This window comes from Eleutherodactylus coqui, chromosome 3 (genome assembly GCF_035609145.1).
Source record: "Eleutherodactylus coqui strain aEleCoq1 chromosome 3, aEleCoq1.hap1, whole genome shotgun sequence".
In the NCBI taxonomy this organism is placed as follows: Eukaryota; Metazoa; Chordata; class Amphibia; order Anura; family Eleutherodactylidae; genus Eleutherodactylus; species Eleutherodactylus coqui.
Genome location: NC_089839.1, coordinates 47,188,091 through 47,204,523, shown reverse-complemented (window position 1 = coordinate 47,204,523; position 16,433 = coordinate 47,188,091).

The window sequence follows — 16,433 nt, the reverse complement described above, 5'->3', positions numbered from 1 at the left end:
AGCCTAAACACTTATATTTGGCGCCTAGTATGCAAATGATTCTCTTTAAGTCACAGGAGTGGGCTGCTGGAGCCTTGAGTCACCGTGTCATCAGTGTATGTATGCTGCTCTTGAGGATTCCCGCCGCCTCAGCCACTGAATTCACTGCAATGAAATGCCACGCTTGCACTGCTCAAGTCTGTCCCCAGCAGCGATTCATGTTCTCATTCAGTCGAGGTGTCTACAACTCAACTTCACTGGTGCATTGTCCATGCTCCAGAAGCAGAGGTGGTGGATTTTCACACCTGACAGCTGAATAAACATGTGTAGCCCCTGGGGCCAGAGCACACCATAGTAGAAGCGTGACTGGGGCTCTAGATGCCTGTCCCATGTCTAGCCTTTTGCCCACTAGGTGCTAAGTAATGAATAAGTTGAGTTAGGCTCAAGAACAATTTTCTATTTTACACAGATATGTTGCTGTTTAAACATGACTGCAAGCACCATGTTGGGAGTTTCAGACCGAATATCCTGACAGGTTTCTAACATTAGGCTATTCTGGTCTGTTTTGAAAAACAAGAATGGTGCATGCAGCACTTTTTTTTTTCTTTTTCCCACACTGACCCTTTCAAAAGTAAAATGATCCCTTAAATTGACGAGGTCCATACAGATGTATCAAATAACAGCTACAACCTACAGAAATCAATAGAGTTGGAGAAGAGCAGGAGGAAGCTACTGGTAGGACAAACGGACTTGCAGAGATATGGTTCTAGTAGTGTTGACTGTTTCTCAGCTACTAAAATCACATCTCCACTGCTCAGTACATCTATATAAATGCCCTCCATGCTGCTCTTATTTTTGAGGGTGTGCTACAGAAAGATAGCGATAACCTGTTGCTTCTATGTGTGCAGTATATGGGAAACATAATGGCCAGCGTACACTGACGTGGAGTTCAGGTGAAACTGATAAATAGAAGTTCAGCTTGCAAAAGGAGAAAACTTCAAGTCATATAGTCAGAAAGTGTTATTCCTAATGAAGACAAACTAGTTACAGAGATTAAAAAATGTATTAATACTTTATTTTTTGGACCATATGCTGAGGCTGACTAGAGGATGCACCTGGGTTTAGATAACAGAAAAGTGGAAAAAACATACAATTAAAACTTTCTTGGTGGTGTAAGACATTGGAGAGACTAATATCACTAACTTAGAGATCTAATCCAGGTGAGGTGGGGAAATTATTTTATTACATTTTCTCTGACATAGAGGGGGAGGTTTTATACATGTGGTCTAGGATATTGCAGGGAGGTTTGAAAATGCAGCCAGGAATGGTAACTATAAAGCACAAATGGGTAAACCAGGCATTTACTAAGGAAAAGTAGGGATGCTTGGGAACTGCAGGGTTAGAGAGGGATAAGGGACACAACTAATGTCAGTAACTTATATTTTGGGCAAGTCTTTGAAATGAGCTGTGTCCTCAGATTTGAACAGAGCTTTACTTTGATAAAAGCTCCTCATGAGCTGGCCATAGACTAAGCCTTAAAGGAGTATTCCCAACTCAGCAATATGCCATATATGAGGGACAGCACTCCACCAATCTCCACACAAAATGTGTAGAAAAGGGAACAGGACTTACCAGATGTCAGTGGGATAACCATGTACTAGATACCCTGCTGATCCCTCCACGTCCTGGATAGCGTATATCAAATCCACATAACATCCACAAATCTTTTCCTTTATATCCTGAAGAAAAACAGGAAAAGCCATCTTACCTCCTCCTCAAGAAGGTCAACTTATAGGATTATACCAAAATAAACCATACAAAAGGGCTCAGCGCTCCAAAAGGAAAGACCCGATGTAATCCTCCGAATCAGCAGTAATGGTCTTTTATACAATAATAAAACAGTACGGCGCGTTTTGTCGCAAGAACCGCGCCTTTCTCAAGTACAATGAAACGAACACTTCTTTCCTCTATTTATATAAAATTTAAAAACTTTGAGACTCCCTTATCGGCGCGCCTCTGTTCGCTTGCAGGGTCGCGTTCGATCAGTACGTCTCCCTTTACTTCCGGGTATCGGGATAGAGCGGGTGACGTGATCACGCACACATCACCTACACTACATGTGTCACCATATCCCTGTTCTATTGCACAAAAAGCATTTGTTCTATTTAAAATATTACTAATAACCCTATATACCATATTCACTTAAAGAACCTTTATGACTATTACATAACGGCGGTACCCGGAAAATAAATCTCACACAGACACAGATATACCCGGCTTCGCCCAAGTTAATTTGGTACTGGTGTTTATCTAGTTTTCACACGGAAAATCTTATGACGTCGTCGTTACTTTAGAGATACCGAGGAAAAAAAATCTGTTCCCCATTTTGCATGGTTCTTTGCGTTACCCAGAAAACACCACGTGGAGGTAACTATGCGACAATTCCTTTATATAAACTTACATCAGGAAGTGAGAGAATTAGATTCCATACCTAAAATTTGGACACTAATTCTTTTGCGCTTAGAATTGAATAATCGAGTTGGGACCCATTAACTTTTCCTATTTATGACATAAATGCTCGTGCCAAATTTCATGTTTCTATGACATCAGGAAGTGAGCATTAGATTACGCACGTAAAATTTGGATGCTAATTCTTTTGCGCTAGAATTGAATAATAGAGTTGGGACCCATTAACTTTTCCTATTTTAGACAATCTATGATTGTGCCAAATTTCATGTTTCTACGACATCAGGAAGTGAGAGAATTAGATTCTGTACGTAAAATTTGGACGCTAATTCTTTTGCGCTAGAATTAAATAATCGAGTTGGGACCCCTTTACTTTTCCTATTTTGGACATAATCTATGCTTGTGCCAAATTTCATGTGTCTATGACATCGGGATGTTGGAGAATTAGTGGCGAGTCAGGGAGGGCTTTCGTCTATCTATATATATATATATATATATATATATATATATATATATATATATATATATATATATACACATACACACACACAAAGCTCATAAAATACCTGAACTAACACACAAAAATCTAATAAATAAACTTATACAAAATTTATTGCAATAATAGTCAATTCCAATCTAAACCTTCTGGAGAACCTCATTTTAACCCATTTGGCACCAACGTATTTAAGTTAAAAATCCAATACATCTCCTTAACTCGGAGGTTATTAACAGATTTAGTGGATATACTTTCCAGTGGGGTCACTTTTAAAAGGGATGGGTCACAATCATGATAAATACTAAAATCTTGTGATACACTGTTTCACGAAACCTTTTTTTTAATATTACTTTTATGTCTCGATACTCGCCTTCTAAGAGCATTACTAGTCCTCTCTATATATCTCATCTTGCAAAGGCACTCCAAAAGGTAAATGACAAATTTCGTCTTACATGTCAAAAAAGTTTGAATACTGACTCCTTTATCTACTTTTACTTCTTTTCTTCCATTCCCCATGTGCATGCAGCTTTTACGCCTCTTTACCCCACATTTATATGAACCCTTCTTTTCACTCCGTAATTTTTTATTTTCAGGAAGCTTATAATTCTTATCATTTTTTTGGGACATGATGGAGCTAATATATTTTTTTAAAGTTTTATTCCTCTGAAATATGAGGCTAGGGCCTTTATCCCAGCTTTTCCCTAAATATGGATCATTTTTTAAAACGGACCAATTCTTCTTTATAATCTTTTATCTGGCTATGTTGGGAGCTGTATTTTGTGACCAACTATGTTCTTACTAGCCCCTATGTTAGCATCCTCCTTTTCTCCCAGGGATTCCATATTGACATTCTTTAGTTTTTTTGTCTTACCATTATCATTTCCATCGGAAAGTGCTTTTTGGTATGCCGATTCCTATAATCTCACCTGGGTGCCCTTTCCTTTAAACCTTTGTTTTACAATTTTATAGCCTGTTTTTCAAAGTCAGATTTTTTGGATCAATTTCTTTTGACCCTTTTTAATTGGCCATAAGGGATGTTTGTCTTCCAATCCTTAAGATGGCAGCTATGGAAATCCAAATAGCTATTTGTGTCTACCGGCTTAAAAAACGTCTGTCATTATATTATTTCCTTCAGACGATATTTCAAGGTTTTAAAAAAACAATCCTATCCTTATTAATAGTATCTGTAAATTTTAAATTATACTCATTCTCATTTAATACCTTTAATATATCCTCTTAATTCTTTTGAACGCCCCTTCCATATAATTAATATATCATCTATATATTTCTTATATAAGACTAGACGTGGATCACAAAATTTGCCTCTTTCAAAAATCCCCATCACCAAATTTGCAAAACTAGGTGCGCATTTTGTCCCCGTTGCAGTCCCAAACACCTGTCTATAAAACCCCTGATCATAAGAAAAATAATTATTACATAAAATGAAAGACAAGGCTTCCAGAATAAAATCCCTCTGCTGTTTTGGCATTAGAGGATCCTCCTCCAATACGATGCTAATAGCCTTTATCCCTAATTCGTGGGAAATATAGGAGTAAAGTGCCTCCACATCTAATGTACACCAGATGAAGGATTTTTCCCAACTTTCACCTTTAAGAATATCTAACTGGTGACATGAGTCTTTAATGTATGATGGTAACTCTTTCACATACCTTTGAAGCTGAACATCAACGTATTAAGATAAACGGCTTGTAATTGAGCACATGCCCACCACTATCGGGCGCCATGGGCATTGAAATACATTTTTATGAATTTTTGGTATATGGTAGAAATACGGAGTTTCTGATGAGATACTACATATATATTTAAATTCACCTTTAGAGATACTACTGGTATCTACTCCTTTCTTCATGAGATCGTAAAAAGCCGATTTGATCTCTTCTGTCGGATCACACTTCAACCTCTCATAATGAGTGTTACTTAAAATTCTCAAAGATTCTTTATTATAATCCTCGTAGTCCATTAAGACAATCCCACCGCCTTTATCCACTTTTCTAATGACAATATCGTCTATTTTAGCTAAATTATCCAATATATTTCTTTGGAAGCCCTTCACAGTTACAAACGCCCAAAATCGATTTTTATTAATTTTGATTAAAATAATGGGCTGATAAAGACGGACTACAAAAACCGCTAAATTCATGCGACTGAACACTGTATATACTAATACTGAAGATGGTGATTTGGTTAGATTAGAACCAACATAATTGGGTCGGGGTTAGCAATAGTCAAGGAGATCAGGTTAATGTATTAATCCATCATGTCAAACGACGCATACAGGACAAATGATGAGTCATGAATTCCTGATGGATATGATAGCTTATTCAGTGTAGAGTGGCAGAACAGATTAGCAGGAAGTTCCCTATTCTTGCTTATGTAGTGTATGTATGTATGTATGTGTGTGTGTGTGTGTGATATATATAAATTTGTTAATTAAAGGTGTGATCATCAAAGTGAAAGTTCTATGATTTATATATTTTTTGCGGTTCCAATATCAGATAATCCTTATTTATATATTAAAAACTGGTTTGACGCGTTTCTGTGTTATGTGAAGACACTTTATCAGGAACCAACTGTATAGTATACTGGTAATGAGGTGCTTTAATGTGTGATATTAGCTGAACTACATAATAGGACCAAAGAGGCTAATTCAGCCTGACTACAGCTCTGCATATCGTACAAGTGCACAATAGCTAGGGAGGGAGAAAAAAAAAATCCCAGGCACATACAGGGAGCCAGTTAGTGATAGAAACTGATATAGACTTCCGTAGAGCCTAAAACCCTGCAAAATATATAGGGAATTTGCGCTCAGAGATTATCCCCATAATAATACAGGCTAGATTAAAGCAGAGCTGTTTTATCCATCAGCTTGGTCTAGATAGCCAGAATAGTCTGGTAGTCAGCTCTACACAAAAAGCACTAGGATAGGAAAATGAATAAAGTAAGGGATAGAGCCTCCGGCCTCTGTGGTAGACTGGAGGGTATATATATTTCTGGAGGTAATATATTTCTTTGAGATCTAGTGAGATTCGATTTGACCGGTTTTCTGTTATTTTTACACATACTCCTAAAATCCCTTAGAACACTTCTGGTAAAAAAAAAAAAAAAAAAGTTCCAAATATTCACCTTTGGCTTCAACTCAGCAATATGAAGTTTTAGTGACATTTATTTAATTAAGAATATATACCCTTTTGTGGGGAAGTGGCTTTATATGCACCTCTAGTCTCTATGGTGGTTATAGCTATTGCCGCAGTGTCTTTTCCCCATTCTCTACTATTCTGTCAGGCTTTTGGGAGTGTACATGCTGAATTGTGTCCGGTAGCTCCCTGCACAGCCAACTCTCCTCGGCTCTGTATAAGTGTACAGCTTCTGGGCACGTGCAGTAGCCCTTGTACTGCTCACATATCTGCCAGATCACTGCAGCACCAACATCCACACCAAGTAAGGAACTTATCTGGGGGTAGCAATAGGTCGTCTTTAGAGATGAGCGAGCATGCTTGCTTAAGGCAGATACTTGAGCGAGCATCGGTCTCCTCGAGTAACTGATTACTCGTCTGAGCAAATGCGGGGGAGAGGGGGGGGGGGTCTTTCTAAGACATGTCAGATCCAACCCCAATATATCAGGGATTCACATAGGAAATGCAACACACAAAGTTGCAGCATAAGCGGACGACTACTTATTCTTTATTTCTTTACCATGTATATCACCTCCTAATTTATTGCTGGAATTCTGCAATTACGCCCAACTCTCAAAATTACACCCAACTTTCAAAATTAATTACCAAAAATCGGCACCATTTATTATCTTTCTTCCCCAGTCATTGGTGACAGAGCTCAGACTCCTTTTCCTTTCGTTGGTCTGCTACCCACATAAAATATTTAGGTATTCACTTGACTGCAAACTTGGAAGGATTTATATCCGGCCAATTTCCAGAACCTAGTAAATGAAATGAGATTGGACTTGAACAATTGGACAAAAGGCCTATTCTTGTGGCTGGGCAGATGGTCCATTTTCAAAATGAACGTCCTCCCACGTATCCTACATGTCTTTCAGGCACTATCCATCTCTATTCCCAGGCTCTTCTTCAAACACCTGAACTCTTTAATAAACAAATTCATCTGAGCAGATAAATCTTCACGTATTGCCAGGTCAACTCTTTACAGACCTAAACTTGACGGCATACCATCAAGCATCACATCTAACATTAGTCAGATTGGCATAGGCATGAGGATCTAAAACATTGAATATCACTAGATCAAAGTGATACACCTGTACATTTGACCGCATTACCATGGCTTCTAGATAAAATTCCCATAAGTATTAAAAATCACATCACAGTAGGACCCACATCGAAAGTGATAGGGAAGACCTTTCCAAGATTGGAGGTATCTTCAACACTTTTTCCCTTTCCTGGGTAATCCGGGTTTCCCCCTGGGTATGGAGAAAGGGATATTTCAGCATTGGCGAGTTAACCACAAAGACAAAGCACACCATTTCTGGAAACTTTATTACAGATCTCCGACCCAGTACTGCTATCTCCGTGGAAGATCGTTCAACTCCGTCACTTTCTCATTTCACTACACTCCCCATGACTGTTCTCATCTTAAGATGCCCTTTGCACAACTGTGTAACGCACAAGACCCAGTTAGAAACGCCCTCTCACGTACTTACATTCTACTAAATTCAAAGTTTGAATCACCAGATCCCATCTACCTAAAAAAAAAAGGGGGGAGAGAGCCCTTAATGTCGTTGTACGGAGGAACAAAAAATGTATACCTTCACGCGTAAATCCTCTCTATCCAGTAGGTTTCAAGAGTCAGGGTTCAAGATTCTCTCTTGGTACAGTGTGCCCTCCCGCCTCCACACCATGATGCCTTTTGTATCTGCACTTTGCTGGAGATGCGAGAGCGAACGAAGTACTCTGATGCATATCTTTTGGGAGTGTCCTGTATTGGCCGCCTTCTGGTTGGAGGTCTGGCGCATTACATTCAAATTTACAAATTTCATATTGCCTAAATCTCCGTTGTTGTTTTTGCTGCACTTGTGACATTCCAATATCCACCCATAAGTGCTCTGTGGTATGACATCAGGCATGTATCCCGAAGCTTTGGCGTGAGTCAGTGCCACTTTGGCTCTCATTATGGTTTAATATGATACAGGAGATCAGAGAGATGGAAGACCTTATGGCATCTCTTAAAGGAACACAAAATTAATTTCTGAAAAGATGGTTTTATTGGAACGAATTCCAAAACTCCCCCAAATATAGATCTTTAAATATATGCCTAATGCATATATACAACTGCTGGTCCTCTTGGCTACCTACTTTTATTTCTTCGCCCCTGTCCACCCCTGAACTTTTGTCTTCTCTTACCCACTTTACCTCAATTCTCTTTTTCACCTCCACTATATCTCTCCCCTACCCTCACAGTTCCTGATTTAGGTTACTTAGTGACCAAGCCAGATTTTGGAAATCTGACACTTGTCACTTTAATATAGAATAACTCCGTAAAGGTTTTGCATATCCAAGTGATTCTGACATTGTTTTTTCTCCACATATTGTACTTCATTTAGGTGGTGAAAATAGACCGAGAGAATTTGTGTATATTTATTAAAAGCGTAAAAATTGGGAAAATGTTGAAAAAATTATCAAACAAATTTTTGATGAGATATATATTTCCATCTGTTTACTTTATTCTGGACGCATGTTTGAAAAACTCGTTTTTTAGCCATTTAGGAGACAAATTAAACATTATCAACATTTTGAGGAACAGTTTGTTTTCCTACACCAAGCCAAGATTGCAAAGGCTTATAGGTATCAGGATGATAGATACCCCCACAAATGACTACACCTCCTATTATACATACTGAGGCGTGTCATCAGTATTTTGACCCCCAAAGTTTTTTTCTCAGGAGTTAATGCAATTTAAAGGAGAAAAAAAAATTTCATATTTTTGCAAATATATCATTTTAAAGGCAAGTTGTTTTTATATAGTGCACATGAAAACGAGAATTCACACCCCAAAATGGATACCCCTGTTTGTCCTGTGTTCAGAAACATACCCATTGTGGCCCTAATTTTATGTCTGTATGCACAACGGGACCCAAAATGAAAGGATCAGAACAGACATTTTTCTTTAGGCCCCATTGCCCACTTTTAGACCCCTTGAGCATCCAAAACAATAGAGAACCACCACAAATGACCCCAATTTGAAAACTAGACCCCTTAACAAATTCATCTAGGGATGTACTGCATATTTGGACCTCACATTTTTGAATGACTGTAAGCAAAGCCCAATGAAAAAAATACAATTTTCATTTTTTTGGCAATTGTCATTTTAAAAATAGTTTTTGTTTGTACAGCACACATATGAATGAAGAGTTTCACCCCAAAATGGATACTCTTGTTTGTCCTGTGTTCAGAAACATACCCATTGTAGCCCCAATCTGCTTACAGGACACATGGCTAGGCCTATAATGGAGGGAACACCCGTTGGATTACAGGGCACAATTTAATGAATAACTTTAATGGAAAAAAATGAACTCCCTAAAAATAACCCCGCCCTTTTTGGTATTCCCTAAATTTTAGATAAAAGTAATAATGTAAACTGTATGGCAAGTCTGAAGACAGGGGCAATTATGAAGGCCCGGTTGGGATGGGCTCATGGGGCAATAAAATTGGGTATCCCTCATACCTTTTTTTTTGGGGGGGGGGGGATTTCTTGACCTCAGTGGCAGAGATGGAGTGTAAAAAGTGGCGCTCTGTGAGGCTCTGTAAGCTTGCTGAGGTGCGGTGGTCTCACACAGACATCTCCTGCTTCAGTAGCCAGGACGCAGGAAATTTTAAATGCTCCGTGCGGATTTGGTCTTCTGCCCATGCATCGCCATTTTTCCTTTGGCACGCATGCGCAGAAGATGGTGGAGGGTCCGTTCTGGATCAGATAATCGCGGGACATTGCGGAGGACGGTTGTGAGTAGTTTCAGCCCCCCTCATGAGTGTGATGTGAGGGGAGCTGAAAATGTAACTTTTCTTAGCTTTTTATTTACTTTTATGCAATCTGACAGGACAAACAGGGGTATCAATTTTGGGATGCAAGTCTTCATTCATATGTGTGCTGTAAAAATAAGCAAAAAAACTTTTAAAATTGAAACAATTGCCAAAAAAATTAAAATTTACATTTTTTTTCTTCTGCTTTGCTTAGATTCATTCAAAAACTGTGGGGTCAAAATACACAGTACACCCCTAGATGAATTTGTTAAGGAGTCAAAATGGGTTCATTTATGAGGGTTCTCTTATCGTTTTGGCCGGTCACGGGCTCTACAAGTGTGCTATGGGGAATAAATCACCTTCAAGCAAAATGTCTGCTCTGAAAGCCACCGGCTGCTCCTTTCATTTTGGGCCCCGTTGTGCATATGTACAGAAGGTTAGGGCAACAAGGGGTATGTTTCTGAACACGGGACAAACTGGTATCTATTTTTGGGTGTAAATCCTCATTTTCATGTGCACTATAGAAAAAAAGATTGCCTTTAAAATGACATATTTGCAAAAATATGAAATTTTATTTTTTCTCCTCTAAATTGCATTAACTCCTGAAAGAAAAACCTGTGGGGTCAAAATACTCATAACACCCCTAATTGAATACATTAAGGGGTGTAGTTGTTTTTTTAAATGGGGTCATTTGTGTGGGTATCTATCATTCTGACATCTATGAGTTTTGCAATCTTGGCTTGGTGTAGGTAAAGAAAATGTTAATAATTGATAAATTTGTACGTCTCCTAAATGGTTAAAAAAACGAAAGTTTTTCAAATGTGCGTCCAGAATAACAGATGGAAATATATATCTTATCAAAAATTTGTACAGTATGTTTGCACATATTTGAGATCTTGCAATTTAAAATGTGAAAAACTGAAAAATATTTCAAAACGTTCCCAATTTTGGCGCTTTTAATAAAAATACATAAATTCTATTGGTCTGTTTTTACCACCTAAATGAAGTATAATATGTAATGAAAAAAACAATGTCAGAATCACTTGGATATGCAAAACCTTTACGGAGTTATTCTATGTCAAAGTGACATACGTCAAATTTCCAAAATTTGGCCTGGTCATTAAGGCGCAAACAGGCTTGGTCACTAAGGGGTTATAATTGGCAGAGATGGAGTGTAAAAAGTGGCGCTCTGTGAGGCTCTGTAAGCTTGCTGAGGTGCGGTGGTCTCACACAGACATCTCCTGCTTCAGTAGCCAGGACGCAGGAAATTTTAAATGCTCCGTGCGGATTTGGTCTTCTGCCCATGCATCGCCATTTTTCCTTTGGCACGCATGCGCAGAAGATGGTGGAGGGTCCGTTCTGGATCAGATAATCGCGGGACATTGCGGAGGACGGTTGTGAGTAGTTTCAGCCCCTCTCATGAGTGTGATGTGAGGGGAGCTGAAAATGTAACTTTTCTTAGCTTTTTATTTACTTTTATGCAATCTGACAGGACAAACAGGGGTATCAATTTTGGGATGCAAGTCTTCATTCATATGTGTGCTGTAAAAATGTGTGCTGGTCATTAAGGCGCAAACAGGCTTGGTCACTAAGGGGTTATAATTCAGGGTGTTTTTATTTTTATAACTATTTGAAATACTGAAAAATAAGAAGAATCTCAAGTTAAAAAAGCAAAAAACATTTAATTAGCTAGAGTATTCAATACTCTTCTTTTGAGGTTCTCCAAAATACCTTCTGTTTAAAGGGAGTGCAACCGCTAGGACCCCCAGTGATCCCAATATCTGAGCGCCCCAAATCCTCCATAAGAATGAGTATGCAGAGTGAGATCTATGTATTCTGCAATCTTCCTCCATCCGATAGACGTCAATAGAGCAGTGGTCATTCTCCATTCTCGGGGCGCGCAGATCATGTGATTAATGAGGTCCCAGCGGTCGGACCTCCACTTAACAATCCTTTATTCCTTATCCACTAGATAAGGGATTATTGTCATTTGAGGGAAAACTCCATAAAAATATTGCCCCAAGATCGCAGGTTATCCCCTATCCACAGCTAAGATCCTCCCACTCCAATCTCAAGAATGGGGATCCCATGTCCCCCTTTGCTTATCCCTGTGCCGGTTGCTTCTCCCCCTACAATGTCATCAGAATGAATGGAGCACTGGCTGAGCATTTGTGGCCGTCGCTCCATTCATTCCAATGGGGCTCATGGAAATACCTAAGAAGCAAGCACTTGGGTATTTCAATCAGGAGGCTGGAATCGGCACACGTGACGGGGCGGAGCTACGCGATGACGCGTAGAAGGGGGCGGAGCCAGAATGCCGCTGCTGCCGAACCAAGCCGAAGGCAGAAGACCCTTCTGCGCAAGCGCGTCTAATCGGGCGATTAGACGCTGAAATTAGACGGAGCCATGGAGACGGGGACGCCAGCGCAGGGAAGGTAAGTAAATAACTTCTGTATGGCTCATATTTAATGCACGATGTATATTACAAAGTGCATTAATATGGACATACAGAAGTGCTGAACCCCACTTGCTTTCGCGAGACAACCCCTTTAATGATTGAGATGAATACACAAACCTCCATAATAAAGACAAGAGGTTTCTGATAAAGCCTTGGGATTTAACTGGGGTGGATCATCCAAACTCGCACCCAAGGATTTATTCACACACAAGTCAGATTTGTTGCAGAAATTTCTGTAATCGAAAATCGTCCATCTAAATAGTTGATTCTGGTGCCATGCATTTCAGTAACAAATCTGACGTGTGAATATACAATAATCAGTCCAACGATTGATAACGATCTAGACAGATTTTAGGTCTTGATACCAAATAAATCCAAAAATATTTTCTACATTTCACTTGCCACTGTGATGAGAAAGATGGTGCATGGGCAAAAGTACCAGAAGTTGCCAGTGTGACATATCTTATTAGGCTGCTTTCACACCGATGTTAGGGCTCAGTCCAGGGTTTCCGTCTGTGCTCGATTTGGAGAAGAGAAACTGAATTAAAATTGAAAATACAATTCTTTTCCCCATATTAATTGCAGTGGGGTTTCAAAAAAATAGCAAGGCTTCCATTTGCTTCCATTCCAACAGGTTTCCATTTTTTGGACAGAAAACCCTGCAGACTGCACCATGCTCCCATTAAAAAAAACCTAAACCTAATGGAAATGCAGCCTTTCGATTTGCTCTCCGTTTTTCTGAAACCCCATTGAAAGCAATGGGGGAAAACAATGGATGTTATTTTTCCAGAGAGGTGGAAACGCTGAACTAAGCCCTAACACGGTTGTGAAAGCAGCTTTACTTGTAGAATACTCAACATCCGTGATGCCAATAAACAGAGTTAGGTCAAGCTTGGAGTTTATAGGAGAAAGTACAATCAGCAGCATTGTGCCATCAGAGGTCTTGCTTTTAATTGCTTAGGTCCTTTTTTGTTATGCCTTTGTAGCTAATTGAGATTTTTTAGGGCAACAGACCATGTGCAAACAAGCAAACATTATCACTCGTGTGGAAACAGTCGAGAAGTGAGCCTCATCTATCCCATTTACACGCCTCAGTTCTAAGACTCTTGTACTGCCTTGCTTTATTTTTGAAGGACAACTCTGATGAAGTTGAAACCGGCCACAGATGCGGACCAAACCCTTCAAGCAGCTATACTAGACAACAGGGTGCTGATGCTTCCTTTTACAGGAAAGAGAAGGATTGATTACAGTATTGGGTACTTAGTTGAGCATGCATGTGTCTTGGAGGTATCGTGGGGAGAAAGCCGCTGTCGGAGGTTTTTGTTTTTTTTAGATTTTTTTTCTTTAATCAAGGCTTTACGCATTATTCTTTTTAGATGAAATACAGTAATGAAAAAAAGTACTTACAAAGGTACGCATATCCCATACATGAAATAAACTTCTTTTTAAAAAAGTGCTTTATAGCATACAGGAGTAATAACAACTTCTGAAGAAAATAAAGGGGTCCTGGTTTCCTGCTCCATTCGGGGAGCAGGAAAGAGCAATCCCTGCGGCCGAATGGGTCCGTCTTATGACAGAACCGAACAGCGCCAAAAGGACCCCATTGACTATAAGGGGGTCAGTTTGGTTTCCGCTCAGCTGCCCGGCATGCAGCCCTTTTTCTTCTGGTATTGTGTGCCGGATATGTGATGAAACCTCCGTTCGGAGGTTCTGACACAGATGTGGATGCACCCTGGAGCATGCTTGTATGTGGCTTGTATGTGTTTGTTTTTAACACATTTCTATCTCTATACGCAGGTTATGTTCAATAAATTTTTAGTGATTTTTCATAAACATCATATACACAACATTAAGCGATATCGCTGGCGTAAGAAGGCTTTATCAAATACACTTTACTGCAAAAAAGAATTATAAGCCCTAGTTAGGATTGTTGTTTGTAGCCAATAACACAACAAACTACATAACATAAGTCACACATATAGGGAAAGAATGCTCAGGATAGAGAAGGGAAGGGGGGGGGGGGATCCAGGTAGGGACTCCTGAGCAACCGCTTCTGTATAATATTTGAGCAATCACTCACATGTGCCATCTTGTAACCATCTAGTGAGAATGGGGGTATTCCGGATATAAGTCCACACTGCCCACGTGCGGTAGAAGCCCTCATATCCCACCTCATTGTCCGCAAGTCGTAGCCCCTCCATGTGCTTAATCTCGTCCATCGCTTCCACCCACGCACCCCTCGGTATATCTACACTCTGCTTCCAGAACCTGGGTATAACCTGCCTTGTTGCCATAATAAAGAAATTCAATAATCCTTTTTTGAGCAACAAGGCGCTGCCGGAATAGATGGACAACGCCAATTTCGGCATCAGGGCTAGTGACTCTCTGCTCACTTTCTCAAACAGTCGCTTCACGTCTTGCCATATGGGTGTTACCATGGGGCACTCCCAAAATGTGAAGCATTGAACCCACTCCAGCCCGACAACACCAGCAGATATCCGAGGCTGATGGGAAAATCATTTTGAAATTTAGCTCCTGGAGCTTGTTAGATATGGACATTTTGTGTGTTAATAGAAAGGCCCTGTCCCAGAGCTCCTCGGGGAAAGACCTGCCCAGCACCTCCTCCCACGCCCCTATCCATCTGGGAAAGTGGCCATCCAGACGTTCCCCTCGTAGTTGGTTGTAGAGCAGCGAGACCGAGTGCCCGGGTGCTTCCGATGCACAGCACAGCTTCTCAAAGGGGGTGAGTCTCATGTTCTATCCCTCATCAGGTCTTATATTCCCCAAATAACTGCGTATCTGGAAATATTGCATCCATGAGCTCGGGGGCATTTTCCGCGCTCCACAAAAGTCCGTTAGAGGTCGCAAGCCCCCCGGTCGCTGTTGGAGTTTATCTCCTTAGAAAATAAGCATCCTGTTAAAATCCAACTACCCAATCCTTATCCAACATCTGTCCCACCAGAATCGGAGGACTTGGACGATCTATATCAAATGTGTATGGTCACCTGTACTAACCCCAAAATAACAAGTCACTTCTGATTGACTCTTGTTCTCTTCTTTATTATCTGAGCCAGCAGATATATCAGGTTGTAGGAGGCCTCGAAAACAAACATCTACTCAAACCATATAATACTGTTTCCTCTCCAGCTTAAGTGGGTTCTCCTGTCGTACTGTAAAACATGAACCTTTACATGGATCTGTGGGCAGAAAGCAGACATTAGCCATACTGAGAATGGGTTTTCATTAGAACCTGACCTGCCCCATCACCAAGTGTCAGTGGTGGCTCTTGTGTTATCTGACTCCGGCTTTATAATAGAGGTGCTAAATTTCATTGTAATCCTTGCTCCCAATGCATACAGCAGAAGGGTACATTAATAGATTTTGGATTCACTTAGGATATTCCGCAAGAGGAAATGTATACAGATTTGCTGAGGATTTCACCTCATTTGAAAGTGTGAAAATCTGCAACATGTTGTAGTTTTAACATTTCCACTGCAGGTCAATTTACACTGCAGAATTTTTCCACCGTGTGTGACTAAAGTTACCCGAAATCTCATCCGCACTACTGGTTCTGTAAAATGCAGCAGATTTTTCACAGCCAATTCCGCCATGGAAAATCCACGGTATTGTCAGGTGTGAAAATACCCAAAAAGTGTTTTCTAAGAATTTTAGCCTTTTGTGAGGGCTTAAGGGGCAGTGTGAAAACTGTTATACGTCTAGATTTCTTTTTAATTTAGACTAGTTTATATACCCGGTGTTATCAGGGTATCTGATGTCCTGGCTCTTTCCCTCTCTTTTTGAATTCGGGCCGCATGCTGTTCCGCGGTCTCTGCAGCCCTTGATGTCCTGGCTCTTTCCTGATCATTCTCAAGTCATTGGTTGCATTGTCTGACTCACTGGTACAAATGTCTGACTCACTTACAGTAATTTTGCTTTCATTTGGACTTGTCTGATGGGTTTCCATTTTTTTCTGAGGCATTCTGGATCCACCACACATCTAAATTATTCATCATGCTGAATCACAAATCAT